Here is a 22,421-nt window from a genome sequence, read left to right as displayed (position 1 = left end):
GAGCAATGGGTGTTGTATCTGAGTGATGAAACACAGGAATCTACCCCCAAAACCCCCATCCACTGTGTGTTAGCCAACTTGACAATAAATCATATTAAAAAAAAAAAAAGAACTTTTGTGTATATTCAGAGACTGGAGATGGGGCCATTCTAGAGCAAGGTGGACAGAGGATGGTGCTGGAAATGAGATTCAATCTGGGTCTGGGAGTAGATGCAAACTCTGGAAGTAGGAGCAAACAGGGGAAGAGGGTAGGGCATTCAACATATATTGAAAAGTTGACCAAAATTTCCTGTACTTTCCAAAATGCCTGACACCTTGCAGATACTAAAATAAGTATCAACAACATAAAGAATAATAAAGTGAATAAATGAACATATGTTTGGAGGTGATAAATAAACCAATTTGGCTGGGGTTCGGAGCTTTATAGAAGAGCCAATTTATTAGGAGAAAAAAATATGTTGATGCTAAATTGGAGTGGTCTTTGAATGGCATACTAATTATTCTCTAAGTGTTTCAATTTTCTCCGGGGAAGGAAAAAAAAGCAAATGCATGGACATTGTATTAGGGAGGGAATATTTTGACCCTCCCCTATGTACCCCAAATTTTGTTTTCATCCATTTGTCTAGCATTATTTTGTGTTCATTGCATTGAAGCTCTTAAGCCAACTCTTTCCTCTGCAATACTATCCAAGGCATTTTGATGGGGCACCTGGATGGCTCAGTTGGTTAAGCGTCCAACTCTTGCTTTGGGCTGAGGTTATGATCTCAGGGTTCATGAGTTCAAGCCCCATGTCAGGCTCCATGCTGACAGTGAAGAACCTGCTTGGGATTCTCTCTCTCTCTCTCTGCCCTTCCCCTGCTCATGTGCATGCTGTCTCCCTCTCCTTCTCTCTCTCTCTCTTAAAATAAATAAACTTTAATAAAACAACGACACCAACCAATAATAGCAGTAGTAGTAATAAAATAATAATATCACCCAAGGCATTTTGAAATGAGTAACATGGCTTTATTTCATTTTATATTTCACTTCATCTTATCTTGTTTTCTTTTTCTTTTAAGTTTCAGTGGACTTTTTAAATTTGAGTATAACTGACACATATCAGTTTCATATGTACATCAAAGTGACTTGATTAGTCTGTACATTATGCTGTGCTCAACACAACTGTAGCTCCCATCTGTCACCATACAACAGTATTACAGTATCATTGACTCTATTCCCTATGCTGTGCCTTTTATTCCCATGACTTATTCATTCCATAACCAGAAGCCTCGATCTCGATCTCCCTCTCCCTTTTACCCATTTAGCCCGCCCCCACCCCCTCTGGCAATGACCAGTTTGTTCTGTTTACAGGTCTGATTCTGCTTTTTATTTATTCATAGGTTTTTTTCCCCCTGGATTCCACATATGAGTGAACTCATAGATATGTTTTTAAAGTCTACACATATTGGCGATTCTCTTTTACTGTGTGATTTTTAATTCTGCTTTTCCTTTCCTGAACTCACTTTTGACATTTTTTGTTTCCTTCTTGTCACTTTTGGTGATTAAATTTTGGAGAAAAATTCTATAGGAATGTGGCATTTAAACGTGGAATTTTCAAGGGTCCTGGGGGGCTCAAGTCAGTTAAGCATCCGACTCTTGATTTCGGCTCAGGTCATGATCTCATGGTTTGTGAGTTTGAACCCCACATTGGGCTCTGTGCTGACAGCACTAAACCTGCTTGGGATTCTCTCTCTCTCCCCCTCTCTCTGTCCCTCTCCCACCCATGCTCACACTCTCTCCCTTTATCTCAAAATAAATAAGTAAACTTAAAAATTATATTAAACTTTGAACTTTCTTGTTAATATGAAACTCTTTTTTTGTGAGCTTTATTATTCTTTGTAGGAGATATGTAGTTTTGTGCAAATACTTTCATCTTGGTATAAATTTTCTTTTTTTTTCCCCTTTCTAACATCCACACACAGAACCATTTTTACAGAAAGTCTATGACAAGGAAGCTCAGTTTATCTAATTCCATGAGATGTTGAAAATGTTTTTTCATAATTTATCTGAACTGACAATAAGTTTCAAATAGTACATCTACAGAGTTAAAATGGGATATTTATCAAAAGGGTGTTTAGGCAGGAAAATACTGGGTCAGCAATGAGACAAATTAATTTCTTGAACCTTACCACTAACTAGGTGGGCAACTTTGGGCAGATCTCAACTCCTGTATGCAATTCAGCTGGCTATCTTGCAATATAAAATGGGTTAAAATAAATAGCATTAAGAACTTAATTTTATGCTCACGGTTTTCACTGTAATAAGAGTTATATAGAGGTAGAAAGATTTAGAGTAAAAATACTGCAGTTAATTTCAGACATGTTCAATTTTAGATACATATCATATGTTTTTAGAAATTCCTCACAAAACCTTAAAAGAGAGGTCTCAGAAGAAGACAGAAGATAAAACCTCGTAAATATCTTCCTCCATTGTCTTTTGGATAAAATGTTAGTGTCAAAAACTTTGATTCATACCTAGTATTCTTTCTTTTATAAAGTGACGAGGTCTTTTTACTTGGATGCTGAAAAGGTTTTCTTAATATTATATAGTCTTTGCATATGTCTTTAGTTAAGGCTGCACAGGGTTAAACTCATTATGTGTATGGTATGCATATTTTTGTAGTTCTAAGTCGGTTTTTATTTTATTTCAAGAAATCTTTTTAAATTATAGTCACAGAATTTCTGTGTGTGTGTGTGTGTGTGTGTGTGTGTGTGTGTGTTTCTAATTTTCTTTCAAACCAACCCCCTTTTAAATGTTTGCTAGGTTTTCTTTGTTTATTTCCCACAATTGTCATGTTCACCTCGAGCCTTATTTATCTATAATTTATCTTTAAATTTTTTTGTCCTTTCTGTCTTCTATATTGCAAGATATTACCTGTATTTAATGTAGTTTTGCATTTCTTCTAGGTAAGTCTTCATTTTTAAATGATTTTTAAATTTTTAAAATTATTTTGTGAGCCGTAACCTCTTTTTCCAAATCTTTCTTTCCACGACTTACATAATTGATGAAATTTATCTACTTTTGATGCATGGTTTCCGTTATAACTTCTATCACTTTCTCAAAATCTTTAAGGTTTCTAGAAATATTAGTTTACAGAGTTTTTATCTGCTTCCTAGACATGCATTCTGGCAGGATTTCATTATCTGTACCAACTTTATTCTGCTCCTTATATTCTTTTTTATTATAATAACGTCATATTTAGCTCTCTTCTGTTCCTTGTTTTTATGTGATATGAGTCTTCCTGTGCGTTTAGAAGGATGGTGGTGAAAGACAGGTTTTTTTAAGGCTCACTGCTCTAGAATTTTGTGTGGTTACCGTTGTTTTTGTTTCGCTTTGCGAAAACATATGGCTTCACACTTTCTGATAACCACACTCAAAAAGAAATTTTTTTTTTGAGATTCTCTTTTCTTTGTTTCTGTTTTGCCTGTTTGGCTCAAGTCATCATCCTTACAACAGGTAGCCTTCCGTGTGGGGCCTTGTCCTAGAACAGACGTTTGCCTGGCTCCCTGAGGCACTTCTCAGGGCTCAGAGGTTCCAGAAGTTCACCGCCGTTCCCTGGCTTTCACGGGTAAGCTGGAGGGTATAGAACCACTCCCAGTTTGCTACTTGCACACTTCCCAGTGAATACTTTGGTGGACTCAATGAGGTACTGACCGCGGTCCCTTTCAGGAATGGAAGGCTGCTTCTCGCACCTGCTAGGAGTATTGCCAAAGAGGACTCTTAACTCTCAGCCTTCTGTAGGCATTGCCACAGCTGGAAAAAAACCTGTTTCGCTAAAGATCATACTACCTTGTGCGACTCACCCAGTCAATAACTGATCAATGTGGACGTGTGACAGTGTCCAGGCAAGGGCACCTGGGTGGCTCAGTTGGTTAAAACTTCAGACTCTTGATTTCGGTTCAGGTCGTGATCTCAGGTTCGTGAGTCTGAGGCCCCCCCACGGGCGCTGCACCGACAATGTGGAGCCTGTTTGGGATTTTCTCTCCCTCTCTCTCTGCCCCTCCCCTGCATGCCCTCTCTCTTTCTCTCTCTCTTAAAATAAATAATGCACTTAATAAAAATAAAATAAAATAAATAATGAACTTAAAAAAAATAATGTCCAGGCAGCCCAATCTTGGGACAAAGCTGAAGGTCCCTTTGAGCCCCACAACGTTCCAGGAGAGGGGCTGAAGCTATCTCTAGAGCTGTATCACAGCTGAACTTCTCCCTGTGCTCAGAGCACTCCCCAGCAAATGTCTATCGGGCAAACATTCCTCTCCTTGTCTACTTCCTGGTGAATATGAACTATAGTATTAGGGTGATTTTGTAGCTTTTTCTGCTCTTAAGGTTTCCAGATGCTCCATTTCTCTTCCTGCTGCTTCCCACCTCACCGATGCCGGGGGGTCACAGAGGACTCACAGCTGTTGGTGGTTTGTCCCTCCCTGCTTACATTTTTGAGGTTTGTGGACATACCTAATCACCTGCTTTTATTATAGAACCCGTCCATTGCTTTTCATGGAGGCATCCCGGTTTCTCTCTTTGTTTTATTTAGGAGTGGTGAGAGTTGGATTCTGGGAGATTCAAAAACTGCATTGTTCCCGCTACTGTATTTCCCCAGTACTCTCTGCTGCCACACATTTTGAAATTATTATCATAAAGAGAAGGATGGAAATGAAGGGGTAGCTTGAGGGGAAGCGGAGCCAGAAGAGACATTTTAGGATAAGAGATGACCATGAGACATATCCCTTTATTTAACACTAAACTGGATGCTAAGGGAATAATGGGGTAAGTTCACTGAATTTTCAGTCATGAGACCTACGTTCAAGTCCTGGTTTTGCCAGGCGCCTTGTAATGTGAATGAATCGCTGATCCCAATTAAATACCGGTTTCAGTGTCTGAAAAATGCAAACACCTTCCCTGCCTGGATCACAGGGGTGATCAGGAAGGCAGTATTTCCAGTGGAAGCTCCAAACGAGCACGAAGCAAGTTAAGAGAAGCTTTCTATCCAAAAGCCACGCAGGATGTGCACCACTTGGCCAATTCAGCGATGGATGAAGTTGACACAAAGCCAATAAACCCAAAGAGACTAACTGGCAAGTGTTAACTCCAGCAACACAATTTATCAAGCGATTCCAAGTGGGATAAATGAACATCGCTTGGATTTCTCAGTCTCAGCATCAAAGCCTCCAAAGGGTTCAAACACAGGTTGTGCAGGGGTTAGGCCATGGCAAACACAGTTGGCTGATGCTGTCGATTTCAGAATGCAAGTGTGTTTGTTTTGGCAAAGGGAAGGAAGATGAATGAAGGGCAGAAACAAAAGAGCCCAATTCTTCCGCAAATCTTTCAGGGAACTTGCAGCAATGAGGACTTTCTCTCCTGGGGAGACAAGGTTCCTAGGAGGAAATATGAAAAGAAAAATGAAAGGAATGGAGAAAATAACATGAGATAAAATCACCTTAGGGCTTTGAGCTATGTCCTCATTCTTGGCTCTGCTTTATATCTTAATTGTTGTTGTTTTTATTTCTGTTTTTTCATCGTAAGTTTTCTGGGAAAAGACACAGCTTTTTACAATGTAGGCACTCAATCAATATTCACTGCAGAGCATTTGGCTCCAAGCATTTTTGCATAGTAGTTTTGCAAATTATTTTTTTTAAAAAAGAAGCCATTGTCGTGTAACCAAAGGCAGGATTGGGGAGCAAAATAGACAATTTTACCAAGGAACATTGGCCAAAATGATACAGAAAGAACTTCAAACCATGGGGCCTGGCATTATGAAAATACATACGATTTCTGGCCATTATTTGGACTTACTCAAGATTGAATGATCCAATGATTTTGAAGATTCATATAGATAATCTCATGCCTAAACATTTTTGTGATGCCGTAATCTACCCCAGCAGGACCATCTATGTGAACCACAACAGATCTGAAATAGTAAGATGCCACAGGTAGCTGAGACAGCATAGCTGGGAGTAAGATGTAAGGGTTGAGACGCAGAAACGAGATCTGTGGCTTGATAGAAATACTGTGTCCACAAGATGTAACAAACAAAGACACTTTCTCCCATAAAAAGTCACAGAGAGAGGCACAGTGTTACTGACAGTGGGAAAAATAGAAATATGACAATTCCAAAGGGCTAAGGTTTTCTTCTCTTCTTTCATTTCCAAGAATACTAAATGTCGAGCATGGGTTATAGGGTAAACGAAGCGCCTTCGAACGTAGAACTGAGGACCTGTGACAGAAGGAAGGTAGGTGGGTCATACAAGGGCTCAAAGAACCAGGGGAAGGACCTCCGTGGAGAGAGCATGGGAAAAAAGAAGGTCCCAAGGAAGATAAACTCATCAGAAAAGAATTAAAAACAGAGACCTGCGTTAGATGATCTTGAGTTCAGTCGTTAGACTGTGCCAGAAAAATGACAAATCTGATACTGACCAAAAAAAAAAAAAAAAAAAAAAAAGTCCTGAAGTTGGTACCAGAGAAACATTGTCAGTGATGAGCTTGGAATTACGTGGGAACCAATAGATCCTTGAAGACTGGGGTCAGGCTAATATTGTTTAATTTATAAAAAAGAAAACCAAGAAAAGACACAAGATATGCAAACGCTAGTTACTTGACACTAGAATTTAACATAATGTTTATCACAGAGAATTCATCAGAAAAAAAAAATATATATATATGTTGAATGATTAAATGAATTGGTTGCTAGCTAAAAGGCAAGGATCAGTTAAAACCAAAACCAAAACCAAAAACAGCAAACAGCACTGGTTCATGGAAAATGAGTCCAGGCAAACAAACTTTACCATTTTTGACAGGATTGTTACACTCAGAAATAGATACGTATTTCTTTTACCTGGATTTGGCAAAAATCTCACGGTCCCATTGTGTCCAACGTATAGAAACACAGGTTGTATGACAGTAAAATAATTTAATTCATAGGTGATTGCAGAAAGCCTAAAGAAACAATTAATGAATCGATGTCAAGCTCCACAAAAGTTTCTACTGAGACCTCTGAGGATCTTGTTTTTAAACCTGTTATATTCAACATTTTAGTTGAACACTGATCTGAATACAGGTTCTTGGATATTTGTAGATAACATGTAATAGGAAGTGTTAACTATTCCTGAGTGATTGAATCAATGTTCTCCAAGATTCTGACAGTGTCTTAAAATTATTTGGCTTACATGGATGATGTTTCTTTTGGAGGAGCATGGGATAGTCCCCTTTTTCTTCTGATTCAATGGTGGAAATAAGTTTGAGAAGTCAGCTATTTATTTTCTCTGGCTTCACCTTCCTTCTTCGAAATGTTAATATCCAACTTTAATATCCCAGTCTGAAGCATCTTGCCTCAAGATCGCCATCCTAAAATTTCAATTTCCTCTGGGATCATATTATATACTTTCATTTTGTTCATTTTTCTGTTTATCTTTTCACTAATTCATCTAACAGTAACCAAGTACCAAATTTGTGTTGAAAAGAGTGAAATTAATAAGGTAGTGCTTGTCCTTCAGAAGATTCTAATTGATAAGGATGGGCACCCAAAGACATTAATAAGTAATTATAACATCATATGATGAGTTAAATGAGAGAAGTAAGCATGGAAGTAACTTATAGGAAACAAGGAACAGAGAGTGGGAGATACTGGGGGAAAAACACAGTCGTAGGAGGAGAAGTTCCTGATAGATGTTAAAACTAAATCAAAAACTAAAAAGCAAAACAAAGAATTAGTAAAAATTAGATGCAGAGGTGGGGAGTTAGCATTTTATGGCTGCATAAAAAGGCATCCCATTCACCTAGACACATAAGGAAACAAATTTCCCTTCGTTCTTCACAAAGCACTTAAACTTGCAGGCTATAGACCCAAAGTCTTGGCCAGCACTCTCTCTAGTGGTGGACCTATGAACTACCCCTCTACCATTTTCTAAATTGTAAGAACATGAGTAAGATCATGCGCGTGAAGATACCGAGGACCTAAACAAGTAGGTAATTGTTGAATGTGGGTAAGAATAAGCACTTTAACACTACAGAAATATATTCTCCAAGTAATTCCAATGAGTAAAACACACTATCAATGAGATTTCACCAACTAAAAAACAAACTTACACAGATATTCTGGGACCTTAGCAATTCACACAAAAGAAAAGGATCTGACACGGGAGAAGTCTGAGTTGAATCCCGGCTAATTTACTAGTCATGGATGCTGATAAGTCATTTCAACAATCTATACCTTATTTTCCTTAACTGATATAGCTGCGTTGACTGTATACCCCAGTCGTCCTGGGACTGTTTTGGTTTATGTCAGTTGTCCTAGGTAATTGTTAATAGCATCTTATTTCACTTCCTAAAGTGCCCCGTTTGGGTTATAAATTAAACAGTCACCCTTAGTCCATGATCTAAGGGTAATGTTCCTTTACCTTTATGGGGAGAATAACATGAGCCTGGGGGAAAGGCAGTATAGTGATGACTTAGGTGCTGGGTTCTTGCTTAGTGTTTTTTTTACACTGAAACTGTCCCTTTGGGGATAATGTCTCACAAATGACCCTGATGAGTGTTTCTTTCTGTCTTCATTGTGTCACATTAGGAACGAATGGAGAGAGTGTGGGCTGTCTTCTCAGAAAATTAATAAAGCAAGCTCTACCCAGGAAATAGGAAAGCCCTCCTGAATCATGTATTTCTGTGTAAACTGTGGCCTCTTGGAATCTTTTTAAAAAAAACTTACATCGTTCACAACTAATTGGGAAATAGGGACATTTCCACTAAAATCTGGAATGGCATGGAACATGGAATAGAAACAGGATGATGAAGGCCCTGTATTTTACGTTTGTGTTAAGCTGGACTTCCCCACAGCTGCGCATTCTGTTCTTCTAAAAACACAGATATGAAACGACCTTAAAATTTTAATAATAAGTGACTAGTGGAGTAAATTATAGAGCATCCGTACAATGGGACACGCTGCAGTCCCCAAAAATGATGGTATGGAGCTATATTTATTGGCATGGAAAATTGCTCATAGCCTATTATCAGCTGAACAATACAGTTACTGAGAAACACGTGCAATATTCTTGTAAAATCATATAACATATAGTTTAGGTGTTTATGTGGATATAGAAATGTCTGAGATGCTCATCAAAATATTAATAGTGGTTTTCTCCGGGTGGAGTGGTTTCTGAGAGCTTTTATCTCCTTTCCATTTTTTTTTAAGCAGTATTTCCCCTCTTAATAAAAACAAAATATGTGCTTTGTAGGAAATTAGTAAAGAGATACCTCTTAGATTATAGTCTCAGAAGCTGGAATGACTGGTATGTAGATGATGCCAAGAAGTCTTGACATAAAATAGGTAACTAATTAAACCTACACAGACCTACAGCTCTTTCCTCCATCAGGACTGAGCCTTCTTGCAGTCCCAGTTTTTATAGCCACCCCTGCCCCCAACCAGGAAGCAAACAGGACACCCTAAGCACTAACACCACAGTTCCTGTGACTGCCAGCCTCAAAGATGATCCCCGTGACCCCTTCCTTCTTGGTGGGAATGTCCTTGCGTAATCCCGTTCCACTGAGTGTGGGCTGGACGTGGTGAGGAGAATAGAATGAGACCAAAGGGATGAGACCGGGTCATCAAAAGCAGTATAGGATTGCCTTCTATCTCAGTACCACTCACTCTGTGGGAGGCCAGCTGTCCTGCCCTGAAAACACTTAGTGGCCTAGACAGAGGCCGAGGGGGTGAGGAGCTGAAGTCTCCCACCAACAGCCAGAGAGGGCCTGAGGCGTGTCAACAACTGACTGGCCAACTGCCTGACGGCAATCTCATGAGAGACCCCGAGCCAGAAACCACCCAGCTGAACCATTCCTGGATTTCTGACCCTCAGAAGCAAAGCGGGGTAATAAGTGTTTGTTGTTAAAAGCTGGTAATTTTTTTTTTTGTTTTTTACATAATTTGTTACAAAACAATGGATAAAGAATATAACTCCAAACACACTTGACAGGATTTCTGCCTTGGAAGCATGTGGTTCGGGAACCCCAGTCTCAGCCAGCTTGGACTTCCATGCCAGGCTCACTCCCTCCTCTCCTGATAAGATTCCTTGAATTGGCCGTTTTACATGGGTTTTTTTTTTTTTCAATATCAATTAAATTTCTTGTTCCCGGCACTGGATATCTAAGTCAGATAGCGCAAAAACATGTGACCGGTTGATTTTAGGTTGAAAGCTTGCCTGGAATTGGGATTCCAGATGCCTTGTTTGTTCTGACCTTTGACCTGGGTTCCCTCAGGGCCCCTTCTTTCAGAGCAGGTCCATAATCCAAGTTTCTTTTCCACATGTACTCCTAACAGCTGATAATTCAGAATGTAAAGCACATCTCTTCCTGGGATAAAAGCCCAAAGATTATGGGGTACTTGTCATTGGAAATGTTGATGATTTACTATTAAATTTCAAAACAAATAGGAAAGCACTTCCATTTGGGTTATGATGGATAATGGATATCTAAGTTATTCTTTGTTTGTAAAAGCAACAACAATGACAAAAAACTGGATAAAAATATATGAAAATGTTTTTAGGACTTGGCAACAGAGATCACAGGCAGTGGTTCCTAAGTGAAGCAAAACACAACAAAGATGCAAAAACAGATGAAACAGATAATGAACAAATAGCAATATGAAAGACTTAAATCCAATGGTATTAATATTTACATTTTATGTAAATGGATTACACATTCCAGTAAAAGGCAGTAAATTAGCCGACCGGATAAAGAAACAAGACCTAATATTGTGCTGTCATGTGAAACCTACTTTAAATAGAAAGATTCAAATAGGTGGAAAGTGAAATGATGGGAAAAGATATACTTTGTAAAAATTAATCATCAGAAAACTGAGTGATATAGTAATATCGGACAATGGAGACTTCAAAACAAGGAATGCTACCAGAGATAAAGCAGCGGATTTTATGCTAATAAAAGTGTCAGTTTTTCAGAGAGATCTAAGAAGCCTAAAATGCATCTAGTCGTAGAGCTTTAAAATTCTGGATTAGGGACGCCTGGGTGACTCAGTCCGTTAAGAGCCGGACTTCAGCTCAGATCATGATCTCACGGTTCATAGGTTCAAGCCTGTTGTCAGGCTCTGTGCTGACAGCTCAGAGTTTGGAGCCTGCTTCGGATTCTGGGTCTCCCGCTCTCTGCCCCTCCCCCGCTGGCACTCTGTCTCTCTCTCTCTCTCTCTCACAAAAATAAATAAACATTAAAAAAAATTAAATTCTGGATTAAAAGCTGCTAGAACTAAAGTCAGAAATTAAAGAAAAAATTGGGGCGCCCGGGTGGCTCAGTCAGTTAAGGGGCCAACTTCGGCTCAGGTCATGATCTCAAGGTTTGTTTGTTTGTTCGAGCCCCACATCAGGCTCTGTGCTGACAGCTCAGAGCCTGGAGCCTGCTGGGGATTCTGTGTCTCCTCCTCTGTCTGCCCCTCCCATGCTCATGCTCTGTCTCTCTCTGTCTCTCAATAATAATAAATAAAGATTAAAAAAAATTTTTTAAAAAGAAATTAAAGAAAAAATCAACAATTACAGTTTGAGTTTTTAACATCTATCTCAGAAATTGAGAGCAGACAAAATATCAGTAAAGATAAAGAAGAACTGAGAAATATTATTGGCTAACTTCATCTAATTGATATTTATGGAATAACCAAAAGTGTACCATGTATGGTGTTTTCAACTGTTATAAAAATTCACCAAGTTAGTTTATATGATGGACCCTAAAACAACTCCCCACACATTTGATAAGTAGACAAAAAGTCTTTAAAATAACCTATGAGATCAAAGAAATACCTTTTAATGTTTAGCACTATTTAGTATTAAGTAACACTGAAAACAATACATGATAAATATAATTTTAAAATAATAAATATGGCATAATGTATATTGTACAATGAATGTTTATAACATTAAGACACAATGTGTGGGGGACGCAGCTAAGCATTGGTTAAAGGAAAATCTGGAGTTTCCAATAATTCTATTATAAAAGAACATCGGTCTAAAATTAATGATCTAAGCTTAACCACCAAGAAGCTAGAAAAGTAAGAGTAAATCAAAGGCAAATTAGCTAGAAGGAAGGAAATAATACAGATAAGAGTTGAAATACATGAAAAAGGAACAAATAACAAAGTGAACAAAAATAAAAAGTGATTATTTGAAAGGGGCAGTAAGATTAACAGCCCATTAGCTAGACTGAGCAAGAAAGACAAGAAGTGAAACAGAAAGTTCCAGTTTCAGGAATGAAGGATTGAGCCTCACTAAGAATCCAAACAATAAGAAACTAGACTTAAGAGATGATTATAAAGCCCTTTATGCCAGTAAATATTACTATTTAAATAAACTAGGATTCATTGAAGACACATCTTGCCAGAACTATCTCAAGAGTAGATCTGAATAGCCCTATATCTGCGAGAGAAGGTTAATTGGCTTTAAGTGTATTTCCACAAAGGAAATTCCATGTATAAATGGCTTCATTAGTGAGCACTAGCGAATCCTGAAAGTATCATACAAATTCTTTCAGGAAATAGAGAAAGAAGCACTTCCCGACCCATTTTATGAGGCATGGTTAACTGGGACATCCCAACCGAACATACATTGCAAGAAATAGAAGCTCAAGACTGATCTCTCTACTGCATGGACATAAAAACCTCTAACAAAATAATTATTCACAAATAATTTCTGATAATATATAAAAATTATAATACAACCTGATCAAGTCAGATTTATCAAAACCATGCAGGACCGATTTAACATTACAGAATAAATCAATATACTTCACCATTACTGACGAATAGAACAGGAGAAAAAACAGAACTAAATAATCATCTCAATAAATGCCAAAAAATTTGATACAAACTCTCAGCAAATATAGAATATGCCATTAAAAGAACAAGGGGTGGGGTACCTGGGTGGCTCTGTCGATGAAGCATCTGACTCTTGATTTTCTCTCTCTCTCTCTCTCTCTCTTTCTTTCTTTCCCTCTCTCTCTGCACCTCCTCTGCTTGCTCTTTATGTCAAAATAAATAAATAGACTTAAAAAAAAGAAAAGAAAAGAACAATGGATAAATTGTGATACATTTTTACAGAGAGATACAATTCAGATATAAATATGTATATACATATGTATTTCTGAGTGATTTCACTATGTGTGTGTATATACATATACATATACATATACATATATATATATATATGAGATTGACAAACTACTGATACATGAGATAACATGGATGAATCTTAACAACATTATGTTGAGCTAACGAATTCACACAAAAAGGAGTACATATTGTAAGATCCCATTCTATTATAGGCACAACTTACTCTATACTGATGGAAATCAGACCAGTGGTTGCCTCAGAGTGGGGGTTCAGGTTAGATTTTCTCAGGAAGCGGCAGCTGAGAATTTCTGGGTTGTTTCATATGTGCTCTGTCCTGATAAGGCAGGGGTTACACGCATATGCATATGTTAAGAAATATTGCAATGTCCCTTTAAGCTTCTGTATGCCATCGTGTGTCATTGTATTAGTTAGCTCAGGCTGCCGTAACAGAATACCACAGACTATGTGGCTTAATCAACATAAAAGTTGTTTTTTTTGTTTGTTTTATTTGTCACATTTCTGGAGGCTAGAAGTCCAAGATTAAGGTGTCTCCAGAGTTGATTTCCGGTGAAACCTCTCCCTGTTTGTAGACAACTGCCTTCTCCATGTGTCCTCACATGGCCTTTGCTCTCTGAACCTGTAGAGACAAAGCTATGGCATCTCTTTCTTTCCTCTGAAGGACACCAGTGCTATTCGATTAGGACCCCATTCTTATGACCTCATTTAACCTTAATGACTTCCTTAAAGGACTTATCTCCAAATGTAGTCACATTAGAGATAAAGGCTTTCACGTATGAATTTGGGACAGTTGTCACAATTCAGTCCACAACAGTGGCTTATAGACTTAAAAAGCAACTAAACCATAAGATTGGGAAAAGATACATTTATATTCTTTGGGGATTTGTATTTCTAGGGATATAAAGACTTTATAATATTCAGGGTCACGTTTTTATAAATGTGTAAAAAAAATACTATCTGAAGTATCAATCAAATGAAGCAGATTTAATGCCTGAAATTCAACACAATTGAGTTATGTCACTACACTGGCCGTAGCAGCAGTAATATTTAGTTGGGGAAGGAGTCAGGTATGAGGTAACTTCCCTTTAAATAAGGCTTTGATTTGGCTGGGTTAATGCAAAGCCACCTTCACCAGTATAAATAATAATTCGCGCTAATCCATTTGTCCTTCTGACATGTTAGAGTGATTTTTCAAATTCCGCATCCATCGCATACCTCCACGTACTACACATGTGAAAAATTACTATTTGATAAAATTGAACTCACTTCTTTAGAGTCAAAGGTGCACAGCACATCGGCTCTTGAGGGCTGGGCAAATTAGTGAAGTTCAAAATATTAGTACTTTTTTTTTTTTTTTCCTTCATCAGGATCATTGTGTAGAGGTCCATGAGAAATGCCTTCCCAGGCCTCCTACTGCGAATAGGTCCTGTGCTTCCACAGGACAGGCAAGATCCTTTCTTCTATTCTCACGCTAAACGTATCTGGAGCCTACCTTCTGTTTCTAAGCATTATGGTGGGTGATGGAGGGGATAATGAGTATGTTCTCTGCCATGACAATCCTCCATGTGAACAGATCATGCCATAAGGTGTGTGGGACTCTGCCTCGGCCTGACAAGGAGAAGGTATGTGTGAGTTCCTACTGTTCCTGTAAACTGTAGTTTGCTTGGTGGGGATAGACTGAAGAATGGTAAGAGAATTCCAGGTGTGGGGGAGAACATGAAATACTGCAAGGCTTGGAAAGAGCATGGCCCATGTTCTAGAACTCAGCAGATCAGGAAGCCTCACTGGCAGACAAGAGAAGGGAAGACGAGGAAAGCTAGGCAGAAGACACTCTATGTTATCAGTGTTGAATATCACGCTAAGGAATTTGAACTTTTTGTTTTTGTTTTGTTTTGTTTCGTTTTTCCTTTAGACTTTAGGGAGCTCAATGGAATTTTAAGCAGAATCCTGTAACGAGGTTTATCTCTCGGAAAGGCTGGGGTGTCATCTATGTGGAGGGTAGGTTGAAAAAGATCTAGCTATGAAATCATTGTCATTGTGCAGTTGGGTTATAAGGAGGCCAACTCTAGAGTTGTTTGCAATTATTCCATTAATTGATTCAGTACTTCAAAGAATACAGGGACCAGCTAATGAGATAGATACAGAAGGTATATCAGAGAATGTGTTAACATCTCTGTCCTTCAAGAATTTATAATCCAGCAGAGGGAGGCAGACAGGTGATGGGTGCTTATACAGGTCAAGGGCTCCCTGGCATTTTTCACGGTGATGCCCATCTTCAGTATCTTTAATGAGCAAAATAATCAAAATAATAATAACTTCTCACCTTCATTAGGCATTTTGTAATTTCCAAATACGCATATCCTTACATGTATGTGAGCCGCACAAAAGCTTCCGTAAAGGAGGAAGACATCCTAGGAAGAAGGTGGAGTTTAGCCAGGGATCCAGGTCATTGCACAGCTTCTGTTATTAACTGCTCTCCAGCGTCTTTATTTTCTGTGAATCTTCAGATCCTGAATGTTTACCCAGCAGGAGGTCCATCTGACTTCTTTCCCATGGATGTTCTGGTGACTGCCAGCCTCCTGGTTGTTAAACGGCTTCCTTGTCTGTCTCACTAGTCTCTGACCCATAGTGGGTGTGCCCCAATCCTGGGGGCCCTCTTCTGCTCCTTTCGATGATCTTCCTGTGACAACTGCACTTGAACTAACTGGAGAGGACTGTATAACAGATTGGAGGATTTCTTCTCAAAACCAATATTCCATTTAACTCTGAGTGTAGGTCCTTGGATTATACTTATGTCTTCTGTTTCTTTTTATTTTTTAATGGGCCTCAAGTACAATTGTATTATTTGTAATCCTTGGCCATGGACTTTGTCATTGGTCCATGGATTACTCTCTAAATCTAAAAAAAAATAATAATAATTAAGTTTATTTATTTATCTTGAAAGAAACAGAGACAGCGTAAGTAGGGGAGGGGCAGAGAGAGAGGGAGAGAGAGAATCCCAAGCAGCCCCTATATTGTCAGTGCAGAGCCTGCTGAGGGGCTTGAACTCACAAAACTGGAAGAGCATGACCTGAGCCGAAACCAAGAGTCGGATGCTTAACCAACTAAGCTACACAGGCGACCCTCTTCTAAAAGTTTTAAAAAAGTAGTTAGTTACCTTGAAATAGTGTTGTGAGCATCTATGAATCCATAAGTCAATGCAAGACCTTCACAATAACTTTAAGGAATCTTCTTGAATCCTTTTCTTACTTCACCCCATACAGAGTAACCACCATCCAAAGTCTCTTACATATCATTTCTTTACTTGCCCATTTTATTTTTTATATATTCAAGAGATTACTTATTTTTAATTATTTTCAACGTTCTAATAAAGAATTTATTTATGTTATACACAAGATTGTGCAACTAGTTTCTCATGCAGATGTATTGCTATAGTTCCTCTATATTGTTTTTGTTGCTGTACTACATTTATTTTTAGGGATATGGTGCCATTAACTAAATATACAACAATTTATTCGTCTGTTACCCTGTCTATGGGCACTGGGTTGTTTTCAGTTCTTGTCAATTTCAAAGATGCTATTGTGAATAATATCAGACATGTTTAAAATGTTCCCTTGATTCTGCATGGAGAACTAAAACTGCTATTTTGCATGGTATTTAAATATACAAATTTAACAAAATTTCCAACTATTTTTAAGTGATTGAACCAATTTATACACTCATCGGCACTGTATAAGAGATCTTGTTTTTTGTTTGTTTTTTACTTTCCAACAACTGATGCTGTCAGAGTTTTTAACACTTGCTAATCAAATGAGCATAAAGTAATAGCATATTCTGGTCTTGAACTAATGGGATTGAATATCTCCTTGAATTCTATAAACATATGAGTTTGCTATTTTATTACAAACCTCTTTAAATGGCCCATATTTCTGTTGAGCTGTTGGGCTTTTCTTATTAACTTGTACAGGTACCTGGTATATTTTTTGTTGCTTATACCAAACATAACTTCTCTCAACTTGTAGCTGATCTTAAAGGGTCAGAATGGCATAGTGCAACCCGCATGAGTTTGGAGACAGACTGACCTGGTAAACTCTGGTGTTGTCACTTAACTCATTGTGTGAAACAGCTAGCCTGTGGTTAATCTGCCTGTCCGAGCTGCTCATCACACACAATGTGTTCATATCATAAACAAAGCCTTTCTTATCATATGCAAAGGCATCATGACATCATGCTGATAATGGCAACTAGGAATCAGAGCATATAACTGAGCTCTTATTATATATCAGATACTGTCCCAGGCCCTTGGGAGACAGAGACGACACACCCTTGACCTCACAGTGAATACAGTATAGTGTGAGGAGGACGAATCGACAGTTATTATCATGTGTAACAGTAACTGATAAGCCTGGGTGCTTAGACATTCTCAGAGAGGCATCCAACCTAAAATGGCCTTTGCCAAGAAAGGCTGGCATTCCAGTCATTCAGTTATTCAATCATACGTTCATTCTTTCATCAAATATATAATGAGTGCCAACTATAAACCAGTACTTTGCTAAGTACTATATTACTAGTGTTATAGATGGAATTGACATGACTTAGTAAACATTTTGCCTTGGGGAAGAGAGAAAATAAAGAGTCAGAGGACTCCAAGGTTTACAACTGCATCAACTGGGTTTACCAGGAGGATTGCCACTGGCTAGGCTTCATTTTCATCTCCCTTAATTCAGAGAACCTAGCCCTAGCAAATTGTGTGCGCTTGATTAAAATACTATGGCGGATTTTTATTCTCAAGTCTCCACTCTCTTCCTGAAATGGGATTGTATGTCCCACTGACTGTCACATGACTTCCCCATGGCAGGACTATACATCCATGGCTTTCTGACATGGGCTTGTCCATGTGACCTGCTTTGATCAAAGGGAGGTGAGCGGACTTGATGTTCTCCATGTCAGAGTAAGCATTTTAGGTGCCATCTTCATTTTTTGGTTCAGTCCTCTTTGCTTTTCTGTCCACAGTCCAGGTAGGGAATGTTCCTGTGATCTGGGGGACGGGAGGAACAGATACATGGAGAAGAGCTGAGCAGAACTGTGGCCAGCCTACAGCCAACTGGCGGAAGATCCTGAAACCCTAATGTACCCCTACTCGTTCTTCATAGCAGCTCAAATATCACCTCCTCCAGAAAGGCTTTGCCACACTTCCTCTACTCTCTCATCTCATGGTATTCTCCTTAAAGTCAGTAACCTATCACTTTCACTTTCCTACCATTGTCCATTAGCATGATGTTTGTTACAGAGGTAGTTCTCAGCGAAAGTTTGCTCACAAATGGATCGGTGAGTGGATGAGAGGCAGAGGTGCCCATAAGAGAAGACGTGGATTCTCATGGACAAATGCTCCAGTGTTTTTATACATACTTAATTCTAAGTATGGCGTTTCCTAAACGACTCAGTGATCTACAGAAGAAAAGCAAATGGAGACTGGGCTGACCTAGGCAGTATAAATATTTACATAACAGAGTTTGTTCTAAAAAAATGTACACTCCAAACAATTTTGTCATAACAGATGCACATCGTGGCATGATGGTTTCTTATACTTTTACTTTATGATCATTCATTGGGTCAGCCGACAAATATTCATGAAGTGACTCATGTACCGTAACCCAAGTTCCTCTTAGAGCTGAGGTAACCAATTACCCGAAAGGAAGAAAGTCTGGTCTTGTTCAAAATGAACGACCCACGACCGGCAAATCAATGATCTTCAGGGGATAGGGACTTCCTGGAAACAAAATAAGTTGTTGATTGTCTGGAAGGTCCTGGTTTTTATTCTTTTAGGTTCAACATTGACAAAAGAGAGCAATTTCTGCACTGGGAAGGATCAGAATTTTTCTAGAGTGTTTGGACATGTGTGTGAGTGTGTATGTGCATGCAGCTGTGTGTGTTTGTGCCTGAGAAGGGTATGTGGGAGTGTACCTATGTGTGTGAGGGAGAGAGATCCCAGACCCAGGAATTTCACCTTGTGGAGCAAAAGCACACTTCACCAGTATCTATGGACACACACCAGTGATATCTGAGGGGTCTTTTGAAGTTGACAAAGTCTTTTAAAATTTATTATTTTATGCTGCCACATCTTCATCCTTTTTAGAAAATGTAACCGAGATAAATATGACTGACAGGGATTGAGGAATTTCAGCGTGACCGCCTCTGATCAAAGTGCTTTATAGATTTTTAACTTGGTTAATCCTGACATCAATTACATAGTGTAAACTCTTTTAATACCTATTAATATTATTTCATCAATATTACCATCAATTAATATCATCAGCATTAAAAAGTTGAGGAAATTGAACCATTGGGTATTTGAGTGACCCACATAGGGGCCACACACACCTGGCGATTTGTAGCCTTAGGGTTTGAACCTTGGCACTTTGGATCCAGGGCCGAACTCTTACTTACTCCAAGATACTGATGCTGTCTCATCCACTATCACCCAAGCTGTAAGTGGAAAATAGAATTTTGACTTCTCAATCAAAATCTGGCTGATTTTTATCATTCTTGTTTTTAAGACTCACATCCCTGGCAACAACTGTCGTTTACGAAAGTGCATGTATCATTATTTCCTTATTTGCAGCCCAACAGCTGGGCCAAACAAGTAAAATTACCATCCTCCACTTCGCAGACAGAAAACTGGGGCTCAGGCTCGGACTGTTCAAGAGATTCACCCAGAGTTACACCAACAGTTAGCAACAGACCTGGGGCTGGAAACCAAGACACCAGACTCCTAAGTTGGTATGAGATCTATGGGTCAGGAGTTCATGTGATTCTTAGCGAGCTCTATCTACGGACACGGTGTCATTTCTAACCTCATCTTAACAAAATGGTCAATTAGATAAACCAAGGCGACCCAAAGTTCTTCTAGAAACCAGCCACGATCACAGCCCCACTTACAGTGCTGGGTGCAGACAGCTCAGAAACGGACAAGATTTGGGGATACGAAGGTGAGAATTTCACCTGGTGCCCACGTGGGTCAATACGTTGATACATCGAAGCAAATGGAAACAATGGAGTGTTGATTGTGCCGGGAGCCAGGGAGATGAAAGTCCACAGAGGGAAATGTGCAGCCTTTGTTGGAATTAAGTGAGAAAGACACCCATAGTTGCCATATAATTAAAAGTGCTGTCTCAACCTCATGCTTGTTAACTCTTTCATAAGTTAGCCTCAGTTCTGTGTCTGGATAAATACAGCCCTCCTTTGCACTGAGGTCCTAGACTGATCCATTTCACATGTAAATTATATATGGTGGACTTTCACTGGGCTGAGCTATGCTTTTGCCGAGTTATCTCAAGTTGAGGGCCTATTATATAGCCTTGCTGAAGGGACACAGACAACTTAGGGGCCAACTTCAATAGCTGATGAGTTCAGTTCCTTCATTTCTTTTCAGTCAGTTTTCGCTCACACTATTAGCCTTCCAACTGTTCCAACTACAAATTCCAAAGCTAGATCTGCTGGTTGCCTGGCATTTTCTAGAGCTCACCCACACATATTTTTTTTCCCCTGGTTCCCTACAAAAGTAATAGAATTGGTATTACTGTTTCTGTTTCGGGGAGGAAGATACCAAGGCTGAGAGAATTTTAGATACTTGCCTGAGGTCACACAGTGAGGGTGTAGGCCATGCCAATGAGAGGGCAGGAAATTGGAGGCATTCTCTTCTGCGGCTACTGGGTCTTGGTAAGAAAGCTGCAGATAATTCTGCCAAATGGTAGTGAAAACACTGAATTTACAAGGGTCTGAAGTAGGATTCCACGCTATCGTGCACAGGTTATTTCAGACCCAACTCTCCTAATGCCGTCACCTCCTGGTAAAATCAAGCTGACTCTCCTCAAGATTTGCTCTCCAACCTTTGCCCATTCCAACAATCTCATCCCCTACCTTTTCCCTGTATGCACTGGCCCTTCTGTCACATGGAACAACTTGTAATTCCAAGCCACGGCCATGTTCTCTTTGGCCTCTGCATTTACTGTTCCTCCTGACTTCCCTATCATCCCTATGTCCTATGCGTGGTGAAAATCTTCTGTTTGTGGTTATTCAGATTGTATGTCAACTCATCAAATATGCCCTTTTGATTTTTGCTGTCCAGGTGTAGCACTATGTTCTGGAGGCGAGATGGAGTGACCGGTTGACCCAGTCTGCCAGGGACTGAGGGGTTTCCCAGGTTTTGAGACTTTCAGTGCTAAAAAATGGGATGCTCCTGGGCAAATGGTAGCTCATCTAAGATCTAGAGGAATAAGTTGACTCCACAGGGACAACCTCTCATCCCCAGGCATTTAAACATAGCCTCTTCTGGGTTTCCTGGTTCTTACCTCCACATTTATCTCATTCCTCTAATTGTTTGCTTATAAAAGTGTTTCCTTGAAAATTGCCCATCTCCTAAAAAGACTGTGAAACCTTGTTGGGGAGGGTGGAAGGTATGGAACATGTTTTACTCAACCTAGGTCCTGGCTCTGAGCCCGGTACATAGTGAGTGTTCTGTGAATGCTTACAAATGATTTTATAGGAGAGACCATACATCCCCCCCACCCACTAGGGGCTCAGGAATTAGACAGTGGATGTTTTAATAAGACAGGAGCATTCAGTGTCCTGTGACTACTGAAGGACTATTTCCTGAATTCGTACATGCTCCATTCTCTAAGGTCCTAGAAATTTCTTTTGGAAAGCAAATTGGGACAGAATCAGATTGGACAGTAATATAAAAAAGATAATACCTAAAAGACACAAGAGGAAGGACTGTCAAGAGAGTAATTCTAATGAATAGAGACAGAAGGTATGTGTGGAGGGGTATAGAATAAAGAAGGCTCTCATTAATGCATTTTTAAATTTAAATACTTCACTATTACAGCAAGGATATAGTGATTATCAGTAAAGGAATAGCTATAACTAGACACAAAAAAGAAAAAGAAAAGGCACCCTGCTCAGATTTTACAGGCAGGTTTCAGCAAAATATCCAGAGTTGATTTCAAGCTAACATGAACTGTCCCAGAGAACTGGTAAACGGGTCATCCCCCTAATTTATTTCGTGAGACTGAGATACTCCTGGCATCAATCAGGCACAGACAGATGATAAATAGAAATTATGTGGCAATTTCACTTATGAATGGAGATATACACATCTTAAACAAAATATTAGCAGATCGCAATTTGGTGTTCTTTCTCAGCCCGCTGCCCATCGGGAAATAAATTCTTCACTCCCATCACAGAACTTAGATATGCACATCTGCGCTGTTGG

The sequence above is a fragment of the Acinonyx jubatus genome, chromosome B1 (genome assembly GCF_027475565.1).
Source record: "Acinonyx jubatus isolate Ajub_Pintada_27869175 chromosome B1, VMU_Ajub_asm_v1.0, whole genome shotgun sequence".
NCBI lineage: Eukaryota > Metazoa > Chordata > Mammalia > Carnivora > Felidae > Acinonyx > Acinonyx jubatus.
This window is presented reverse-complemented; position numbering follows the sequence as displayed.